The sequence below is a fragment of the Stenella coeruleoalba genome, assembly GCF_951394435.1.
Source record: "Stenella coeruleoalba genome assembly, chromosome: 11".
In the NCBI taxonomy this organism is placed as follows: Eukaryota; Metazoa; Chordata; class Mammalia; order Artiodactyla; family Delphinidae; genus Stenella; species Stenella coeruleoalba.
This window is the reverse complement of record NC_137157.1, coordinates 94,882,714-94,905,973: the sequence shown is the minus strand read 5'-3', so window position 1 is coordinate 94,905,973 and position 23,260 is coordinate 94,882,714. Positions and strand designations below refer to the sequence as shown.

The 23,260-nt window shown below is 45.5% G+C and overlaps 1 protein-coding gene across 1 annotated transcript in view; it reads left to right on the top strand.

Moving 5' to 3' along the window:
- The first annotated feature begins 3,289 nt into the window (after positions 1-3,289).
- Positions 3,290-23,260, top strand: part of RIMKLB (ribosomal modification protein rimK like family member B) — a 131,439-nt gene continuing 111,468 nt past the window's right edge. The window contains exons 1-2 of the mRNA XM_079938531.1: positions 3,290-3,552; positions 16,493-16,585. The gene's annotated coding sequence lies outside the window, so the exon portion shown is untranslated. The remainder of the gene's footprint in view (positions 3,553-16,492; positions 16,586-23,260) is intronic.

The following is a 23,260-nucleotide window of genomic DNA, read 5'->3' as shown; positions in this document are numbered from 1 at the left end:
GTAAAAACAAACAAACAAACAAAAAAAACTGCAGTGATGGGAATTCCCTGGTGGTCCAGTGGTTAGGACCCTACGGATTCTGTGCTTCTTTCTGCTGGGGGCCTTGCTGCAAGGCCAAAAAAAGAAATAAAAACAACTTTTGTGAAAGCTACCCTTTACCTGTTCTTATAAAAAATGGATATTAGGGAAAAAACCCTTCAAAGACAGGATGCAGTTTCTCACATGTATTTTCTTTTATTATACAGGAAGAATAGTGCAAACCATTACTTTCTTTTTTTTTTTTTTTTTTGCCATGTGGCATGTGAAGTCTTTGTTCCTCAACCGGGGTTGTTCCCTGACCCACAACCCCTGCATTGGAAGCGTGGAGTCTTAACCACTGGACCACCAGGGAAGTCCCACAAACCATTAATTTTTTTTTTTTTTACATCTTTATTGGAGTATAATTGCTTTACAATGGTGTGTTAGTCTCTGCTGTATAACAAAGTGAATCAGCTATACATATACATATGTCCCCATATCTCCTCCCTCCTGCGTCTCCCTCCCCCCCCACCCTCCCTATCCCACCCCTCTAGGTGGTCACAGCATCTAGCTGATCTCCCTGTGCTATGTGAAGACTCATTTGTTTTAGTTCTCAGGAGGCTGCGAGCCAAGTTTCATATACTACACCTGTTGCTTTGTCTCATGTGGAACATATTCCTCCAAGCTCGGCACCCCAATCCCTTACCTTTTGTCATTTTAGTCTTGCTTTAAAAGCTTTTACTGGGCTTCCCTGGTGGCGCAGTGGTTGAGAGTCCGCCTGCCGATGCAGGGGACACGGGTTCGTGCCCTGGTCCGGGAAAATCCCTCATGCCGCGGAGCGGCTGGGCCCGTGAGCCATGGCCGCTGAGCCTGCGCGTCCGGAGCCTGCGCGTCCGGAGCCTGTGCTCCGCAACGGGAGAGGCCGCAACAGTGAGAGGCCTGCGAAAAAAATTTTTACTAATTTGACTATTAAATTTATGATTTGGGAAGGTGGTATAGTTCAGTCTTAAAAATGTGAATGATAAGCAACGTAAGAACTACACGATAAAATTATGGGACAATATAGGAAGGACCTAAAATTTGAAATAAATAGATAACATTAAATAACTATATGCCTGTGATCACTATATTTCTGGAAGAAAGATAAATCTGGTTTGACCCTTGACTAATCTCTGAGGTAGATATAAATTTTCTCAATATTGAAACTTCTCTCTTGCCAAAATACTTCTGATGCTTTTCCTTTCTGTTCTTCTGAGCCTTCTCACATCCACAACTCTCATCAAAGTGATCCCTGTACTATTCCATCATCTCCCAGTTCTGCTTCATACTGAATCCACTTAATTTGCCTCATCCACCTTTATATCAACAGTGCCTAGGTTAGTGGCTAATAGAGGACCTGTCATCTATAGCAGTCAATTATCAAAAAATAAATTATTTGTAGGTATTAAAGGTAACATGAGAGAGTACAAAGAACACTGTCTGCATGTCAGAAAACCCCCAAATGTTCATAGCACTGTCATTTAAACGGTGTAAACTTGAATGAGTACATTAACTTGTCTGAGCCTTAAATTTACACATCTAGGGCTTCCCTGTGGTGCAGTGGTTAAGAATCCGCCTGCCAATGCAAGGGACGCTGGTTCGAGCCCTGGTCCAGGAAGGTCCCACATGCTGCAGAGCAACTAAGCCTGTGCGCCACAATTACTGAGCCTGTGCTCTAGAGCCTGTAAGCCACAACTACTGAGCCCGTGTGCCACAACTACTGAAGCCTGCACGCCTAGAGCCCGTGCTCCGCAATGAGAGAAGCCACCACAGTGAGAAGTCCGCGCACAGCAACGAAGAATAGCCCCCGCTCGCAGCAACCAGAGACAAGCCTGTGCGCGGCAACAAAGACCCAAAGCAGCCAAAAATAAATAAATAAATTAATTAATTTTAAAAAATTTACACATCTCTAAAATCTGGATGATTATGGCTTAAGGAAAAGGAAGATTGAAGCCAGAAACTTCTATTTCTCTCTATTGAATTAGTTATCTATTGGTGTATAACAAATCACCCCAAAACCTAGTGGCTTACTCAAGACACATTTATTAGCTCACAGTTTCTGCATCAGGAATTTGGGAGTGACTTAGCAGAGTGGTTCTTTAATATTTATTTATTTATTTGGTTGCACCGGCTCTTAGTTGTGTCAGGCAGGCTCCTTAGTTGCGGCAGGTGGGCTCCTTAGTTGCGGCTCGCCGCCTCCTTAGTTGTGGCATGCATGTGGGATCTAGTTCCCTGACCAGGGATCGAGGGATTGAACCCCACACCCCCTGCACTGGGAGTGGGGAGTCTTAACCACTGTGCCACCAGGGAAGTCCCTGCCTTCCACACTTGAGGTGGGAAATCCCCCAAATATAGACAGAGTGGCCAAAAGCATGGCACATGTTACCCACAGGTCATCTTTAGATAAATCAGAGGGACAAGGATGGCCCTTCCAGGTGAAAGGGTCTCAAAAGAGAAACTATGGTGAAGTGATAAAGAGTGCAAACTCCAGATGCAAATGGTCTGGGTTGGAATTCTTTTTTTTTTAAATTATTTATTTTTGGCTGTGTTGGGTTTTCGTTGCTGCGCATGGGCTTTCTCTAGTTGCTGTGAGCGGGGGCTACTCTTTGTTGAGGTGAACAGCCTTCTCATTGCGGTGGCTTCTCTTGTTGCAGAGCATGGGCTCTAGGCGTGTGGGCTTCAGTAGTTGTGGCACGTGGGTTCAGTAGTTGTGGTGCACGAGCTTAGTTGCTCCGCGGCATGTGGGATCTTCCCGGAACAGGGCTCAAACCCGTGTCTGCTGCATTGGCAGGCGGATTCTTAATCACTGCGCCATCAGGGAAGCCTTTTTGTTTTTTCTTTAATTTTAAAATTATTTTTATTTTTTTGGCTGCATTGAGTCTTCATTGCTGCGTGCGGGCTTTCTCTAGTTGCAGCGAGCAGGAGCTACGCTTCGTTGCAGCGCATGGGCTTCTCATTGCGGTGGCTTCTCATATCGCAGAGTACAGGCTCTAAGCGCCCGGGCTTCAGTAGTTGCAGCACGTGGGCTTCAGTAGTTATGGCATGTGGGCTCTAGAGCGCAGGCTCAGTAGTTGTGGCGCACGGGTTTAGTTGTTCCATGGCATGTAGGATCTTCCCAGACCAGGGCTCGAACCTGTGTCCCCTGCATTGGCAGGTGGATTCTTAACCACTGCGCCACCAGGGAAGTCCCCAAGAAGGGTGACTGATTGAACACGGAGGTTGCAGAAGATGGAGGTGTCCTTCTATTTTGCAACTGAAATATTAGTGCAATCACAGTGTTATTCACTGACATAAAGCACATGGTGAATGTTTGTTTGATGTTTCATCAAATAAATGCTTTTATTTTTGGCACAGGGTGTGCGGGATTTTAATTCCCCAACCAAGAACTGCGTTCGTGCCCCCTGCAGGGGAAGTGCAGGGTCCAAACCACTGGACCAGCAGGGAATTCCTGGACAAACTTTCAGTTTTAAGATGAACAAATTCTGGGGATATAAGGTACAGCATGGTGATTATAGTTTATACTGTATTGTGCAATTGAAATTTTCTAAGAGTAGATCTTAAATGTTCTTGCCATACACAAAGAGGTGTAAGTCTGTGCGGTGATGAATGTGTTAACTTACCTTATTGTAGTAATCATTTTGCAATATATACATATATCAAATCATTACGTTGTACACCTTAACTTAGTGGGGCTTCCCTGGTGGCACAGTGGTTAAGAATCCACCTGCCAATGCAGGGGACACAGTTTTGATCCCTGGTCCGGGAAGATTCCACATGCTGTGGAGCAACTAAGCCCATGGGTCACAACTACTGAAGCCCGCGCACCTAGAGCCCGTGCTCTGCAACAAGAGAAGCCACGACGATGAGAAGCCCATGCATCACAGCGAAGACCCAACACAGCCCAAAATAATAACAAATAAATTAATTAATTAATTAAAAAAAGACTTACACAATGTTATGTCTCAATTATATTCAATAATACTGGGGGGAAAAGAGATTAAAACAAAAGAATATAGAAATTTTCACAAATAACAGTATCACGGATAGCATTATCTACTGCTGTATCACAAATTACCCCGCTACTTTGCAGGCTGAAAACAACAATAAATCTTTACTATGTCACAGTTTCTCTGGCTCAGGAATTCAGGAGTCCCTTAGTGTGTTCGTGTCTCAGGATATCTCAGGAGGTTGCTGCCAAGCTGTCAGCCAGGATTGCAGTCATCTCCAGCCTTGACAGAGGCTACAGAATGTGCTTCCCAGGTGGCATACACACGTGGCTGCAAGCGGCCACCCGTGGATGGTGGGAAGTCTCAGTTTTTCATCATGTAGGCCTCTGCACAGGGATGCTTAAAAGTCCTCATGACTTTGTGGCTGGCTTCCTACAGAGCAAGTGGCCTAAGACAGACCAGGGCACAATTTGCCATGTCTTGGAATCATACACTATTTCTTCTGCAGTGTTCTTGGGTCACACTGGCCAGCTACAATTCAATGTTGAGTGGGGGGAACCACACAAGGACTTGAATCCCAGGAGATGAGAATCACTGGAGGCCATCTTTGGGTTTGACCTGTAGGGACATTTGCTGTGACTTCAGGACAAATAATTCCATGGAGCCAATTTCTCAGAAGATGCTAAAGGGAAACAAAGGACAAAGTAGCATCTAAATACAGAAAAGGGTTATTTCTCGCTCCCGTTGCAAGGCTAATGTCATTTGGGTGGAACGTTTTTGCTCTCTGTGGTTACTCAGGGACCTCATTTTCTACCGTCTGGTGACTCCACCATCTCCTATGGCCTTGAAGTCCTCTGCTGAATTCTCTACACTCAGCTGGCCCACAGGAGAGAGAGAGAGACAGAGGCGCACAGAGAAGGAAAGCATTAAAGCAGTGTGAAAGGGTTTTTTTTTAGAATCAAGGACTGGAAATGGCAAACGTCACTTCTGACCTGATTCCTCTAAGCCAAAATCAGACCCGTGACCCCACCCAGCTTTAAGGGAGGCAACAAAACACAGTCCAGCCACGTGCCCTGGAAGGAGAGGAAATGGGGTTTGGTTGAACACATGACGTGTCTGTACAAGGAGGAAACTAGGAAACAGAAACTTTGTGGCCAGGGTCAGATAGGCAGTACCACGGCAGAAATGAAACTAAAAGGCAGTGTGCTGTGGTTTTTGTTTCCTTTCCTTGGCATTCAGGACATGCTGGTAACCAAAACATGACCGCTTTTCAGAATGGGCTCAGGCTGCTCAGTCGTTCGCCTGGCTTGCCTTCCTGGGGTGGCGTGGGGATAAGGCGTCTTCTCTGGGAGGCATAAGGAGGGGCTGCCACCTTATTAGATGTCTGTGTGAAGACTGTCTATGCATATTTAAAACCTGCTGTGGAGGAGTTAGCGACAGGGAGGGCGGGGGCCCTGGGCTTAGTTTTGGGGGAGGAGGTGGCCAGTTTAGGGTCTCAGGGGACAGGTGGGGGAGATGGCAGAGTTAGATGGGGCTGGGGGGCTGGGGGGTGCCAGGAGAAGGAAGGTTGAAGGGGAGACTAGATGTTGGGGGAACTGTGCTGGGAAGAGCTGCGTCGGAAGTGTCCACAGTAACCCGTGGGGGAGGAGAACACCCCAGGCCTGGCTGTCGCAGCTGCCTGCTGGAGAAGGGGGGCCTGACCTCTAGGAGGGCGCCGCTCCTGTACAGAGGGTTGTGAACCCACCTGGGGATGAGGCCTGGTGTTGTGGAAACTGAACTTAGCTTCGCGGGGCTGACAGTTCTGGCCCAGGGCGGTGGCAGTGCACCCCTTTGGACTTTTCCTCTAGGTTCCATGCTTACCTCTTCTGTGACCTCACTCTGCCCTTCCTCCTCCCTCTTAACTCTCTCGAGGTTACCCCTTCACTTAAAACGTTGCTTCTGGTAATCTGGTAAGCGGGGAAAGTTGCTGGAGTCCCTGCCGGAGTCGGTATTGTCGGTAACCCCGAAGGAGGAGAGGCGTCCCCAGCGGAGACTCTGGGTGGGCGGGTTGGTCTTGCTTGCCAGTGGAGAGGGTGGGGATGGAAGGTGCACCCTTGGGTGGGCCCACAGCGATGGTACCAGCTGAAAGCTACAGAAATGCTTCATAGACCGTGGTCTGTTACTGTAGTGTTCATCATGGCAAGCCGGTGGCACCAGGAGAAATGGAGCCCCTGGCCAGTGTGAGTCGTAGCCGTGCAGGAGGGGAGACCCTGGAGGAGGAGAGAGCCCGCCTAAATTGATGTCTACAGATTGAATTTCCAGAGGCTTAGGAGGAGGAGTTCTCCAATGTCCTGTTTCCAGGCCTTGCTCAGGAAGCCCTGTATTCATTCAGGAGACCACCCTGTAAGGTTTTCAGATGAGCTTACGAGGGGGCAATCTTTAAAAGTCCAAAGCACATGCATCCGGGGCCTTCAGCAGATGCGTTGCTTTGAGTGTGTAATCCGGGAGCAGCGATCTCTGGGCACGTGAATGCCAGCAGGCGCCTTTCCTGTTCCGGGGTGGAGGTTTTCAGATGCGCATCTTCTCAATTCAGCCTCCTGTTGTACTAGTTCTGTGCCGCGCACCTTGCTCCCAGAGGACTCGTAAGCTGTAGAACATTTTAACGCGATGCCACAACACAGAGCGCTGCCTTGTAGACGGAGCTCGCAGATGCATCCCCGTGCCCCTCTCATCTACCCGCCCGCCTTCCTGCGCATTGGTCGGAGGAATTCTTAGTGTGATGATATAATCTGTGTGTTGGGAAAGTGTTCAAGATTGAATGCCTTAGGCAAATACTTAAATGAGCCAACTGGCAAATTGAGGGGGTCATTGTACTGTGCTGGAGGTACAGGTTGGTCACGCCCCAATTGTGATAGAAATGGCAGGTCTAGTTTGGGCATTCCTACTAAGAAGGGAGCGGTCAGGATACCGGTAGTGATCTTTGATTCATCTTGCTCTTTGTGTTTTTTAACTTCAGTTTTACTTGATCAGATTTGAGAGTAATCTTAGTGTTCAAATGGGAGGACCCTGAGGTGAGGGGTGGTGGGGAGGGAAAAGCCTGCCGCAGGTGCTGGGAGGGGTGGGGGGGGTGGGCGTGAAGAAAGGGAGAAGGGGGGAGGGTTGTGGTTAGGTGTGGGTTGTAGAGGGTGGGAGTGGTAGGGAATGTGGGTTGAAGGGAATTCTCTGGAGAAAAGATCAGTAGACAGAGCTCTGGGGAATTATATAGAGCTCATGCGCAAAGAAATTACTAGTTAATAGTAAATTGTTAATGCTAGTTAAATTATCACTTGTAAGCACAGAAAACAGTTGCTTGGAAACTTTCTAAAATGCTTAAATCTCTGCTAAGTGCAGGGGAAAAAGCAAAACTGCTTTGCTGCAAGATGGGGAAGACTGAAAAGGTAACTGAAGACCTGGTTACTGGTGGCTTGAAAGATTGGTGTCAGAAACTTGCATCAGCAGGTTAGCATCCTTCACTGCTTTCAAGCTTCTTACGTGGTTCATCTGGAGATGTGTGGTATTTGGGAGAGGTCTTGGAAAAGACTTTAAATACCCATATTGTGGGCTTTTAAAGCAAGCTTGAGATTTTGGAGTGCACTTAAGATGGTGAGATGTACTCTTCCGGGTTTGCAACATTGTTTTTCACTGAGGTTTTGCAGTTGAAAACTTGAGCAAAGTGAAAATGCAATGAATTCTAAAGCAATTTTGTGTTACTTCCTGCCTTATAAGCACATCTTTTCTTTGTGATGAGTATTAACTAGAAACAGCAAGAGTTTTTACTTTTCGTCGTCATTGTAACAAGGAGAACCTAATGACTTTGTGATCACTGTAAAATTACTGTCATATTTGGTAGCAAGCAATCCATGTAGGCTTGCTAAGGTTACAGTCAGTAATCCACTGCATCTTTAGTTTGAATGTTTGTGTTTTTTAAGTGATAACCGTATTAGAGGGGAAACTATCAGCCAAACTCAGTTTGGGAAATAAGCAAAACTGGGGATGGGGAGGTGCTTTATTACTAGATTATGGTGTGTTTGTGAAAGTTCAGGGAAAGATCCGAATCCTTTGTGATAAAGTAATACCAGTGGCTTTTTTATCTCGTCCCTCTTCCCATTGAATTTCACTTTGAAAATTTTAAATCCCCAATATTTATACACTTGGGATCTTTCTGGGTTCTCTTTTTAATGTTTAAAAATATGTTGACATGATAGTTCAGTTCTTAACCCGTGATTTGGGCATGATATAGTAACTGTCATTGGAATTTAAAGAATACTAGTCATGCATGTATGGGGAAATGGTAAGCTGTTGTGAAATTGAAACTGTAATAAAAGTAGGAGAAAAAGTAAAAACAAACAAACAAACAAAAAAAACTGCAGTGATGGGAATTCCCTGGTGGTCCAGTGGTTAGGACCCTACGGATTCTGTGCTTCTTTCTGCTGGGGGCCTTGCTGCAAGGCCAAAAAAAGAAATAAAAACAACTTTTGTGAAAGCTACCCTTTACCTGTTCTTATAAAAAATGGATATTAGGGAAAAAACCCTTCAAAGACAGGATGCAGTTTCTCACATGTATTTTCTTTTATTATACAGGAAGAATAGTGCAAACCATTACTTTCTTTTTTTTTTTTTTTTTTGCCATGTGGCATGTGAAGTCTTTGTTCCTCAACCGGGGTTGTTCCCTGACCCACAACCCCTGCATTGGAAGCGTGGAGTCTTAACCACTGGACCACCAGGGAAGTCCCACAAACCATTAATTTTTTTTTTTTTACATCTTTATTGGAGTATAATTGCTTTACAATGGTGTGTTAGTCTCTGCTGTATAACAAAGTGAATCAGCTATACATATACATATGTCCCCATATCTCCTCCCTCCTGCGTCTCCCTCCCCCCCCCACCCTCCCTATCCCACCCCTCTAGGTGGTCACAGCATCTAGCTGATCTCCCTGTGCTATGTGAAGACTCATTTGTTTTAGTTCTCAGGAGGCTGCGAGCCAAGTTTCATATACTACACCTGTTGCTTTGTCTCATGTGGAACATATTCCTCCAAGCTCGGCACCCCAATCCCTTACCTTTTGTCATTTTAGTCTTGCTTTAAAAGCTTTTACTGGGCTTCCCTGGTGGCGCAGTGGTTGAGAGTCCGCCTGCCGATGCAGGGGACACGGGTTCGTGCCCTGGTCCGGGAAAATCCCTCATGCCGCGGAGCGGCTGGGCCCGTGAGCCATGGCCGCTGAGCCTGCGCGTCCGGAGCCTGCGCGTCCGGAGCCTGTGCTCCGCAACGGGAGAGGCCGCAACAGTGAGAGGCCTGCGAAAAAAATTTTTACTAATTTGACTATTAAATTTATGATTTGGGAAGGTGGTATAGTTCAGTCTTAAAAATGTGAATGATAAGCAACGTAAGAACTACACGATAAAATTATGGGACAATATAGGAAGGACCTAAAATTTGAAATAAATAGATAACATTAAATAACTATATGCCTGTGATCACTATATTTCTGGAAGAAAGATAAATCTGGTTTGACCCTTGACTAATCTCTGAGGTAGATATAAATTTTCTCAATATTGAAACTTCTCTCTTGCCAAAATACTTCTGATGCTTTTCCTTTCTGTTCTTCTGAGCCTTCTCACATCCACAACTCTCATCAAAGTGATCCCTGTACTATTCCATCATCTCCCAGTTCTGCTTCATACTGAATCCACTTAATTTGCCTCATCCACCTTTATATCAACAGTGCCTAGGTTAGTGGCTAATAGAGGACCTGTCATCTATAGCAGTCAATTATCAAAAAATAAATTATTTGTAGGTATTAAAGGTAACATGAGAGAGTACAAAGAACACTGTCTGCATGTCAGAAAACCCCCAAATGTTCATAGCACTGTCATTTAAACGGTGTAAACTTGAATGAGTACATTAACTTGTCTGAGCCTTAAATTTACACATCTAGGGCTTCCCTGTGGTGCAGTGGTTAAGAATCCGCCTGCCAATGCAAGGGACGCTGGTTCGAGCCCTGGTCCAGGAAGGTCCCACATGCTGCAGAGCAACTAAGCCTGTGCGCCACAATTACTGAGCCTGTGCTCTAGAGCCTGTAAGCCACAACTACTGAGCCCGTGTGCCACAACTACTGAAGCCTGCACGCCTAGAGCCCGTGCTCCGCAATGAGAGAAGCCACCACAGTGAGAAGTCCGCGCACAGCAACGAAGAATAGCCCCCGCTCGCAGCAACCAGAGACAAGCCTGTGCGCGGCAACAAAGACCCAAAGCAGCCAAAAATAAATAAATTAATTAATTAATTTTAAAAAATTTACACATCTCTAAAATCTGGATGATTATGGCTTAAGGAAAAGGAAGATTGAAGCCAGAAACTTCTATTTCTCTCTATTGAATTAGTTATCTATTGGTGTATAACAAATCACCCCAAAACCTAGTGGCTTACTCAAGACACATTTATTAGCTCACAGTTTCTGCATCAGGAATTTGGGAGTGACTTAGCAGAGTGGTTCTTTAATATTTATTTATTTATTTGGTTGCACCGGCTCTTAGTTGTGTCAGGCAGGCTCCTTAGTTGCGGCAGGTGGGCTCCTTAGTTGCGGCTCGCCGCCTCCTTAGTTGTGGCATGCATGTGGGATCTAGTTCCCTGACCAGGGATCGAGGGATTGAACCCCACACCCCCTGCACTGGGAGTGGGGAGTCTTAACCACTGTGCCACCAGGGAAGTCCCTGCCTTCCACACTTGAGGTGGGAAATCCCCCAAATATAGACAGAGTGGCCAAAAGCATGGCACATGTTACCCACAGGTCATCTTTAGATAAATCAGAGGGACAAGGATGGCCCTTCCAGGTGAAAGGGTCTCAAAAGAGAAACTATGGTGAAGTGATAAAGAGTGCAAACTCCAGATGCAAATGGTCTGGGTTGGAATTCTTTTGTTTTTTAAATTATTTATTTTTGGCTGTGCTGGGTCTTCGTTGCTGCGCATGGGCTTTCTCTAGTTGCTGTGAGCGGGGGCTACTCTTTGTTGAGGTGAACAGCCTTCTCATTGCGGTGGCTTCTCTTGTTGCAGAGCATGGGCTCTAGGCGTGTGGGCTTCAGTAGTTGTGGCACGTGGGTTCAGTAGTTGTGGCGCACGAGCTTAGTTGCTCCGCGGCATGTGGGATCTTCCCGGAACAGGGCTCAAACCCGTGTCTGCTGCATTGGCAGGCGGATTCTTAATCACTGCGCCATCAGGGAAGCCTTTTTGTTTTTTCTTTAATTTTAAAATTATTTTTATTTTTTTGGCTGCATTGAGTCTTCATTGCTGCGTGCGGGCTTTCTCTAGTTGCAGCGAGCAGGAGCCACGCTTCGTTGCAGCGCATGGGCTTCTCATTGCGGTGGCTTCTCATATCGCAGAGTACAGGCTCTAAGCGCCCGGGCTTCAGTAGTTGCAGCACGTGGGCTTCAGTAGTTATGGCATGTGGGCTCTAGAGCGCAGGCTCAGTAGTTGTGGCGCACGGGCTTAGTTGTTCCATGGCATGTAGGATCTTCCCAGACCAGGGCTCGAACCTGTGTCCCCTGCATTGGCAGGTGGATTCTTAACCACTGCGCCACCAGGGAAGTCCCCAAGAAGGGTGACTGATTGAACACGGAGGTTGCAGAAGATGGAGGTGTCCTTCTATTTTGCAACTGAAATATTAGTGCAATCACAGTGTTATTCACTGACATAAAGCACATGGTGAATGTTTGTTTGATGTTTCATCAAATAAATGCTTTTATTTTTGGCACAGGGTGTGCGGGATTTTAATTCCCCAACCAAGAATTGCGTTCGTGCCCCCTGCAGGGGAAGTGCAGGGTCCAAACCACTGGACCACCAGGGAATTCCCCAAAAGTACTTTCTAAACCTGCAATTGCTAAATTGCATTCTGTGGTGACTAGACTCTCTTAAAGATTTTTTATGGGCAATTATTTTTTAAATACATATTAGGAAACTTTAAGAGATTCTGTGCAGAATTTCCCAACTTCTTAAGAACTAAAGCTACTTTTAAAAGATGCATATTTGAAACTCATGTAAAAATAGAGTTCCATGAAACACACTTTGAGAAATGGAGAACATCTGTAAGGAAACTGGAAAACCTAGGAAGGAAACCCACTTCCTGCAGAAGTGATACAGATTTAAAGCATTAACAAAACTGCAAATGTTTGACCGATGGCAGGTCTATTATAGGTTTGAAAGTTCTGCCCAAGCAAACTTTCAAAAATCAGGTGAAGCTGGACTAGGCTGAATCAAGAAATCCTTACTCGGGCTTCCCTGGTGGCACAGTGGTTGAGAGTCCACCTGCTGATGCAGGGGAGGTGGGTTCATGCCCCAGTCCGGGAAGATCCCACATGCCGTGGAGCGGCTGCGCCCATGAGCCATGGCCGCTGAGCCTGCGCGTCCGGAGCCTTTGCTCCGCAGCAGGAGAGACCACAACAGTGAGAGGCCCGTGTACTGCAAAAAAAAAAGAAATCCTTACTCGTTGTCCATGCTTTGTGGAAGTCAGGAAATTAGCCAACCATCAGAGTGGCTGGCATAAAGTTTCTTTCTTTAATAGACAAATATTCTAATTATGCTCTCTCTAGTTATGACAGTTATCCCTCTGCCATCAACAGATGAGGGAAACTTTAAGATAATTGCAGCATCCAGAAAAGTAAAGTCCCACTGAATGCAACGGGATACATAGCCACTTGAGGTAATGGGAAAATTGGTATTACAACTGTCCTACAGTAAAAAAAAAAAAAGTAATTTGTTACTGATGCTGAAAACTCAGCTTCTCTGTACACCAGGGCCAAATTAAATCTTGGAGAGAGCATTTGGGGTGAAGTAGAAAAGGATAGCTTTATTATTCAATACTCTACCAGGCAAAGGGGGACACAGTTGGCTCCTGCCTCGAAAGACTATGTGTCCCAACTTGGAGAGGGTAGTGAGAAGTGTTTTGGGGTTTTTTTTTGCTTTTTTTGTGTGGTACGTGGGCCTCTCACTGTTGTGGCCTCTCCCGTTGTGGAGCACGGGCTCTGGACGCGCAGGCTCAGCGGCCATGGTTCACGGGCCCAGCCGCTCCGCGGCATGTGGGATCTTCCCGGACCGGTGCACGAACCCATGTCCCCTGCATCGGCAGGCGGACTCTCAACCATTGCGCCACCAGGGAAGCTCAGTGAGAAGTTTTATAACAATATTACCCAAGGCTGGGTTGCTGACAAGATGAGGGTGTGTGCAGGGTTTCAGGTGGTCGGGTCTCCTAATCTTGATGAGCTTCTCTGGTCCCTTTAATCTCGCCTCAGGTGGTTTCTTGCCCCGTTCTCCCTTGATTAGCAACTGTTTGAATCCACCCTTTGGAGCTCAGCGTAGGTCGTGGAGGCTGGAGTCTTGCCTACAAGAAATCGGGGGGCCAAAAAAGAGGCTGCATGCCTGGGAGCCTCACAGGGCCCCACTCGGTTTCATTACCTGCCACAATCAAAAATCTAACTCCATTCTCAAAATCTAACTTCCAAATGGCCCTACTTACCTCTTTTAGATTTTTCAGTACCTTGTAGATTTTCTGCTTTATTTGCTTGGTTTGAATTCCATAGAATTTAGAACCAAAAAATGTGATTTTATAGACTGAAGGTGTCCAGCCTTCTACATGAAAAAAGACCCACACTGGTGCACATCAGCCTCGTGGAATTTCAACATATGTTTAAAAAGAGAATCCTAACAGCTTGGGGGTGAGGCAGGGGGTGTTACATGCAAAAGATAAGAAGAGTATTGTCAGTCTTCTCAAGATCAGCCTTGAAATCTAGAAGAAGCTTGACCCATACTTTTAAAATTCTGAAGATAAAATGTTTCTCAGCTGACTTCTACAGTCGGCCAAGCTATCTAGAGGAAGTTGTGAATAAAGACATTTTCAACGTGCAATGTATCCAAAAAAATCATTTCCCATGCTTTCTCAGGAAGCCACTGGAGGATTCACTACATCAGAATGAGGGACTAAACCATAAAAAGAGAGTGCTTGGAATTCAGAACACAAGTAATTCAACACAGAAGAGAAGAGAAAAAAAATTCCCAGGATGATAGTGAAGGGAGATCCCAGGGTAACAGAAAGTAATGAGTTTGGAGAAAGAGGATAAAGAGATCCAGAAGAATGTATCCAAGAAAAAAAAGTGAAATTCCAGTTTTCCTACATCCTTGCCAACACTGGATAATGAAAAAACACAGTCCTCTGTGTCTTTCCTTTACTCTCACCCTGCTTTGCTACTTCACTTGTGACACCAACTGTGTGGGTTTTCCACACATAAAGCAATTCTTTTGATTCTCAATTCTGTTACTATCTTGTGTCAGATCCCGCTGGTTAAGGACTCAGTCCCGCGAGACTGCCCCCACCTCGGATGCCAGTTGAAAGTCCAGGTTGTTTACCTATGTTTCTGACCAACTGGGTATAAATTGGAGGTTCCCTTGACCCACTCCTGGGGTTTGATTAATTTGCTAGAGCAACTCACAGTATTCAGGAAGTCAGTTGACTTACTAGATATCTGGCTTATTATGAAGGATATTAAAGGATACAGATGCTGGGACTTCCTGGTGGTCCAGTGGTTAAGAATCCTCGTTTCCACTGCAGGGGGCACAGGTTTCACCCCTGGTCCTGGAACTAAGATCTCGCATGCCCTGTGGCGCGGCCCCCCCCCAAAAAAAGGGACACAGATGAACAGCCAGTTGAAGAGATACATATGGGAAGACCTGGAAGGGTCCTGAACAAAGAAGCTTCTGTCCCGGTGGAGTTTGGGGTGCACTACTCTCCAGGGATATGGTTACTCTCTGGCTCACCAATATGAAAGCTCTCAGAAACCCCACCTTTTGAGTTTTTATGAAGGCATCATTACATAGGCATGATTGGCCATCGGTGATTGAACTCCGTTTTCTCCATCTTCTCTCCCCCAAGGTCAGGGGCTGAACTGAAAGTTCCAGCCTTCTAATCGCATGTTGATATTCCTGGCAGCCAGACTTCACCTTTACGTTACCTAGGGGGATTCCAAAAGTCACCTCATAAACATAACAAAAGACACTTACTGTGCTCAACATTTAGGAAATTCCAAGGGAGCTTTGTGCAGCGAACAGGGTGAAGACCAAATATATATTTCTTATTATAAATCACAATGTCACATGGGTATGATCAATCTCTTAAATCTTTGACAATCTGATGGATGAACAATGGTACTTTCATTTCTAATTCTTCAATTTGTCGTATTTGGCATTTTGTGTGTGGGTATTCATTGACTCGGAATTATGTTTTCCTGTTGCGGAGGAAGAAATTTCCCTCTACCCTTCTAGTTCTCCTGGATGGTCTAAGAATTGATGTGACATGATATAGATAACAGGAGAAAATCAAACAAAAGTTTGATAACATGTATACATGGGAAAGACCCAGAAAAACTGAGTAACTCACCCAAATGGCTGAAGCCCTGACCTTAAATACCATCTTCAGCTAAAGACAAAAAAGAGGCTGTGGGTAGTGATTTGAGACCTCAAAGGGGAGGAACGCAATTCACAAGGAAATGGAAAAGTGAATGGGAAACAGATGTTTGCTGGGCTGTGCAGAGACAATGGGACCCAGAGTGGACTCTGATCTCCAGGCCCTGTGGAGTTTCCCCACCACACTCAGCCCATAGTCTTTGCAGAGCTCTCTGGTGACAGCTCTGTTCTGGGAACTGGCCCTTTATCTAAATTCTTTAGGCAGCTAAGGGGGAAGGTCAAATTTTCTCCTTGAGTCTTTTGGGCCTTGATTGTTTTCAGCTTGAAATAACCCACATGCCAAAGAGATGTTTTAGGGTGGCAAATTTTGCTCCCCTTCAATCCTTTGCCCTTTTTTTCTATTGGTTTGTCTTCTCTCCTCTATTAATTTGTGAGAGAGATTTGTACATTAGAGGAAACGTCCATTTCTCTCATATGTATTTTTCCCAGTCTTTTGACTTTATTGAAACAGAGCCGGACTCTGTGGGGCCCTCCTAGGTACAAAAGCCCCTCTGTGTCCCATGGTTTCTTGTTTGTTGGAAAAAAGCTTCAGACTCCTAGGCCTCCCCTGACTTCCAAAGTGCAGAATCTAAGTTTCTAATTAGGGAGGTGAGGGAATGCAGAAACTCAGGAAAAGCAGTCCAGAAGCAATAGTGCAGCAATAAAAGAGTCTGAGTTCCTCTCAAGGGATATATATAACAATCTGCTGCATATCTTTGAATTGCTCTGCAGAAAATAACACCCCAGCCCAGGTGGAGGATGGTGACTACATGCCAACCACAAACATGTAGACCCCAGACTGGTTGGAACCAGAAGGTTGATGATTAAGGTTTCTGAAACACCACCCTGTTACCTCACCAGCAACCAATCAGAAAAAAGTCATGCCCTCTGCAACCCTCACCCCAAATGTCACCTTTAAAAACCATTCCCTGAAAGCCATCTGGGAGTTCAGTTCTTTTGAGGATGAGCTACCTGTTCTCCTTCCTAGGTGCCCTGAAGTAAATGCGGTACTTTCCCTCACCACGTCCCCGTGTCAGTAAATTGGCTTTGCAGGGAGGCCGGCAGATCCAAGTTCGATGCGGTAATGTTATGACTTTTTTTCTTAATTTAAAATTTTATATAGACAAATACATACTTTGTAGTTTCTACAGCATGCTGATAAGGCTAATTTGTATATCGGGACTGGGATGTTAGGAATTATGATGTGAATTATAATAAGGAATATGTATTAGGGCTTTGTCCTGTTTTCTACGACTGAGCTTCTAAAACCCTTGGGATTTCCTAAGTGATGAGAGAGAGAATGGTGTTTTGCTATGTTCACCAGGCAACTTTTGGAATGCCCTTATGTTGCCTAAGGATAGGGCTGATTGCCAAGGGAGATAACCCTGTGTTTGTAGGGTTGGAACTTTCTCTTCCACCCTTGCACCTTCTAGGAGGGGAGGGGGGACCAATGGCAAAAGATTTAGTCAATGAAGTCCTGTAAGAAAAATCCAAGACAGTGTTTGGAAAGCTTCCAGGTTGGTGGAGATGTGGGGAGAGGGTGGCGCTGGGAGAAGGCATGGGCACCCCATACGCTTTCTCCAGACCTTGCGTTATGCATTTCCTTTATCTGTTTTTTCCTGGTTCATATAATAAAACGGCAATCTAGTAAGTAAAACGTTTCTCTGAGTTCTGTGAGCTGCTCTAGCAAATTAATCGAACCTGAGAAGCGGGTTGTGGAACCTTTTTTTTTGGCTGTACCGTGCAGCTTGTGAGATCTTAGTTCCCCGACCAGGGAGCGAACCCGTGCCCCGCCATGACCTCGCCCCCCCCCCCCCCCGCAATGGAAGCGCGGAGCCCTAACCACTGGATCGCCAAGGAATTCCCAGAAACTTCTGATTGATAATAGCCAGTCAGTGAGAAGTATCAGTGATAACCTGGACTTGAGATTAGCATCCTAGGTTAGAGGGGATCTCTGGAACCTCTAATTTGTAGTCAGTCAAAAGCGCAGGTCATTTGAGCTTGCAATTGGTGTCTGAAGGACAGGGTTGGGAAGTAGTCTTGGAGAACTGAGCTCTTAACCTGTGGAATCTGATGCTGTCTCCAGGTAGATAGTGTCATAATTGAATTGAATTCTAGGACACCCAGCTGGTGTACCAAGCATTGTTCGGTGGTGTGTATGTGTGTGTGTGTGTGTGTGTGGCGGGGGAGAACTTCCCCTAGCAGTGGAATGGGTCTAGGACCTAATTTAGGGACCCAAGAAATAGAGGATGGTCCACATCACAAAACTTCAGTTTTCAGCCCACACTTAAACAGGAAATGCCCCACTGTCCAAGAAACCTAATACACACCAGCCACCACCCTCCCACTCAGCTTTAGTTTACCTTACCCGAGAAAATACGACCTCCAGCCTTACAAGGAAACCCTTGACCTCCCAGCCAATCTCACATCCCCTGTCTCCAAGCTGCTGCTTCTAACACTCACTCTTGCCTAGACCTCCCTAGGGAAAAAAAAAAAAAAAAAAAAGAGGGCTCCAGGGCTTCCCGGGTGGCGCAGTGGGTGAGAGTCCGCCTGCCGATGCAGGGGACATGGGTTTGTGCCCCGGTCCGGGAAGATCCCACATGCCGCGGAGCGGCTAGGCCCGTGAGCCATGGCCGCTGAGCCTGCGCGTCTGGAGCCTGTGCTCCGCAACGGGAGAGGCCACAGCAGTGAGAGGCTCGCGTACGGCAAAAAAAAAAAAAAAAAATGAGGGCTCCACTGCTTCGAAGGTACTGTATTCCCCCAGTTCATGGTTTGTTTTCCTTTGAGTAAAGGACATCAAACTGGTTACTAAATTGTTTTATTTTTGTTATTTGACAATGATTAGACTTTTCCCTCTACCAGAGTATAAATACATTCGCTCACCTCTACCCCCTTACACCCAAGGTGGTGAGAGTGAGTTGACAAGGGGAATCGAGTAGATTCGCTATCCTTGGTTATAAGGGCCCCTTTGGGATACTGGAGATATATTTACAGTGCTTAATCTGCCCTATTGGAATTCCCTGGTGGTCCAGTGGTTAGGACTCTGTGTTCTCACTGCTGTAGCCTGGGCTCAATCCCTGGTTGGGGAACTAAGCTCCCACAAGGCACATGGCGTGGCCAAAAAAAAAGAAATCTGCCCTATTGTGTGGAATTTTCCCGTTGAACTGAGCTGCTAAGGTGCTGGCGTGGAGGATGCTGATAGCCAGTTTTAGGATTTGGGTAGATGGGAGCAATAAAAAGAGGCAGAGGGGCAAAAATGAGTCAATCTCTGAGCTGAATAAGAAAGAAAATGAAGAAAGAAGAGGGCTGGTGGGTTGGGAAAAGTCAGAAAGGTCACTGAAGTGGAAATCTTGATAAGATTAAATAGGTATAGTGGGTGTATTTAAACAATCAAGCTTGAAGAATAGTATATTATGGTCAGAAACAGGATGGATTAACTATTTTTAAAGTGAAGTTAGAATAGAAAAGTAGAAAGGAGATCAAGGAGGTATGAGCCATCATTCTTTTTCTTTTCTTTTTTCTCGTTTTTTTAGTAATTGGAGTATAGTTGATTTACGATGGTGTGTTTCTGCTGTACAGCAAAATGAATCAGTTATACATATACATACGTCCATTCTTTTTTAGGTTCTTTTCCCATATAGATCATTACAGAGTATTGAGTAGAGCTCCCTGTGCTGTACGGTAGGTCCTTATTAGTTATCTATTTTATATATAGTAGTGTGTATATATCAATCCCTATCTCCCAATTGCTGCCCATCCTGCCTCCATTATTCTTTTTCTTTTTCAGAGTTTTCTTGGTTTTCCCACGTTTCTTTTACTAGATAAACTTTATGATTTTTTTTTTTTTTTGGCGGTACGCGAGCCTCTCACTGCTGTGGCCTCTCCCGTTGCGGAGCACAGGCTCCGGACGCGCAGGCTCAGCGGCCATGGCTCACGGGCCCAGCCGCTCCGCACCGGTCTTCCCGGACCGGTGCACGAACCCATGTCCCTTGCAACTGCAGGCGGACTCTCACCCACTGCGCCACCAGGGAAGCCCCTAGATAAACTTTAGAATAATTTTGTGGGAGTTCCTAAAGAGCCAGCAGTGTTTTCAAAATGTCACTAGTGAAACTCTAAATGCCAGATTAAAAAGGTAACCCTCCCTCTAGTCTCCAATTATGTGTTACTCTTGTGCAACCATTTCTTCCCAGCCAAGTTTCTTGAAATAGTAGTGCAGACTCATTATTCTATTTCTTTTTTTTTGTGGTACGCAGGCCTCTCACTGTTGTGGCCTCTCCCGTTGCGGAGCACAGGCTCCGGATGCGCAGGCTCAGCGGCCATGGCTCACGGGCCCAGCTGCTCCGCGGCATGTGGGATCTTCCCGGACCGGGGCACGAACCCGCATCCCCTGCATTGGCAGGCAGACTCTCAACCACTGCGCCACGAGGGAAGTCCATCATCATTCTATTTCTTTATCTTCTGCTCCTCAATTGCTTTGTAAGCCTTTGCTAAGGACACCAATGGGCTGTCTTCAATTTTGACTTCTTTTGTCTATTTGTCTTCTTGTGTTTGATCACATTCTTCTCAGAACTCTTTGATACCCAAGACCTGTTGTCTCCTGGTTTCCTTCTCAGTTTTCTTCTTAGGCGTTTCTTTGTCCACCACTGAAATATTGGTGTTTTATAAGATTATCACCTCTCATTCATTCATTCATTCATTCGATAGATTGAGTAAAACCAATCTGGTAACAGCAGTAAATAAAAGAGACCCTATCTTTCATGGAGCTCAAATACTAGTTTTCTCATATCGTATAAATATTACTGAGTCCAAGCTCGCTCTGCTCGCCCCACGACAGGCCAATGAATAGAAGGTGTTTATTCGGAAAGCTGGCAGACTGGTGTCTCTGAAAAACCATCTTATGGGGTTTGGATGCCCGTTTCTTTTATAGCACAGAGAGGGGGAGGAGATGAGGAAGTAAAGTAAAAAGGCCATAATTTTTGCAGATATCTCCTGGAATGGCCAGCCTCCGGGAGGGGATGTGTTAATTTCTTCTTCCTTGCAGCCATCCACAGGTGGAACGGGTCTGGATGTTTCCCTGAACAAAAGCACGTTGGTTTAACATTCAGGCAGAGGGGCAGTATTCCCCTAGGCAAGCCATTATGTAGAGACAGTGAACAAAAGCAGCGGAGAGCAAAGGTTAAAGTGAAAGAAACAGATCCAACTTGTAGTCCGATTTGGCCCTTCCCTGTTACCTAAACACTTCCCAGGACATCTCATTCATTTCCGTGGCTTCAACTACACCTGTAATCAGGCGTGATATAATATGTTAACAATGGAATCATCCTAGCACCAACTAAGTCAGAAGAGGGCGTCAACCAATCAGACAGCCGGTCTGGCTCTACTCTGTTGTACTGGCTGAATATCAGCGCAACCTATAATATATAAATATGATAATATGATGTCTGGTAGTAAGAGGACAGTCTAGAGCCTAGAACCTCCAAACTGCTCAAATTCTAGCTCTGTTACTTCTGCTGCGTGACATGGGGCAAATTACTTCACCTGTTTGTGCTTCAGTTCTCTCCTCTATAAAATGGCATAATAGGGCTTCCCTGGTGGCGCAGTGGTTGAGAGTCCGCCTGCCGATGCAGGGGACACGGGTTCGTGCCCCGGTCCGGGAAGATCCCACATGCCGCGGAGCGGTTGGGCCCGTGAGCCATGGCCGCTGAGCCTGCGCGTCCGGAGCCTGTGCTCCGCAACGGGAGAGGCCACAGCAGGGAGAGGCCCGCTTACTGAAAAAAAAAAAAAAAAAAGGTATAATAAAGTACCTACACCATACGGTTGTTACAAGAGTCATACAATATAATACATGTAAAGCATTTAGAACAGCCTGGATTTTTTTTTAAGTGATTTAATATTTTATTTATTTATTTTTGGCTGAGTTGGGTCTTCATTGCTGCGCATGGGCTTTCCCTAGTTACAGTGAGCGGGGGCTACTCTTCGTTGAGGTGCATGAGCTTCTCACTGCGGTGGCTTCTCTTTGTTGCAGAGCATGGGCTCTAGGCACGCGGGCTTCAGTAGTTGTGGCTCCTGGGCTCTAGAGCGCAGCCTCAGTAGTTGTGGTGCATGGGCTTAGTTGCTCCGCAGCATGTGGGATCTTCCCGGACCAGGGCTCGAACCTGTGTCCCCTGCATTGGCAGGCAGATTCTTAACGACTGCACCACCAGGGAAGTTCCTAGAACAGCCTGGAATATTGATAAACACTCAATAAATGATAATTATTATTACTAATTATTTTACAACTATGTTTCTAATCCTGACTTTTCCCCCCTTGAGCTCCAAAGTTATAGATTAAGTGGTTTTTCTTCCAAATATACCATAGGTGCTTGGGAAACCTACAAGGTTCAGTATAGTTAGTCAAGGCAGCCTTGTAGACAAATAGGGCAATCAAATTTTATAAGTACTAGGTAGAATGGGGAGAAATAACATATATATACATTTATATATATATATGCATAAATACATACCTATATATACAGTTGTAAGTGGTTTATACATGTGAACTCATTTAATCTTAACGACTGCCCCCACTAAGTAACTACTATCATTATCCCCACTTTATAAATGGGAAAACTGAGGCACATAGGTTCAAATGACTTGAGAAAAGTCACATAGCTACTAAGTCTAAACCCACTCTTCCTCCAGAGTTTAAGCTCCTTGTCACGCCACTATACTGCTCACCAAAGAGGAAGCCATCTTGTGACAAAAAGAGCATTTCTTATAATTTTCTTTACGGATCAGATCTATTTCCCTTCAGATTTTACAACTTAAAAACATCCCTTGGAGGAAACATGCTGTGGGTTCTTGTTCTGCTAGTTTGTACATGTCTTTTTCATTATACTTGGAATCAGCACCCTAGTGCAGACTTGTTTTCTGAGCTAATATTTTTATTTTTTATTTTAAAAATTATTTATTTATTTTGGCTGCAGGGGTCTTAGTTGTGGCACTCGGAATCCTCATTGCGGCATGTGGACTCTCAGTTGCAGCATGCAGTCTTCTTAGTTGTAGCATGCATGCAGGATCTAGTTCCCTGACCAGGGATCAAATCCGGGCCCCCTGCATTGGGAGCACGGAGTCTTACCCCCTGGACCACCAGGGAAGTCCCCTGAGCTAATATTTTTAAACATCTGATCCTTCTTCATGAAAGATCTATTTCTTGCTTTAAAGTATAAAATGAGTTTTCTGAGTCTGAAGAGTTTCCATGGGCTTGGACAGCCCTGCTTCATTGCCTCATTACTAAAACTAACAAATTCCATAGGAGCCAGAGACAAAAGAACCAACAAACCCAAATCACTTCCTGTACACCTACCTCCTTGTCCCAGCACTCAAAGTGAGTGAACGCAGATACGTGTATCTGTACAGACCTGGATGATGAGTTTTGACCTGCACACCAAAAAGTATCAAATTTTTACACAATATAATAAGAATGCTATCTATGTTTCTAGTGTTCTTGACAGTTTCACTGAGACCCTATACTTGCTGAGAACAGGTATCCTCTGAAACTGGCCAAGTCAGTATTTCTCAAACTGAGGTTCTTTACCTTTTTTTTTGGCTGCCCCCTGCGGTGTGTGGGATCTCAGTTCCCCAACCAGGGATTGAACCTGACTGAGCCTCTTGCAGTGGAAGCCCAAGGGTTGTAACCACCGAACCACCAGGGAAGTCCCTAAGAGGTTCTTAAAGGATCAGAGATAAAGTACAGACTTTCATATAAGAATAGGCT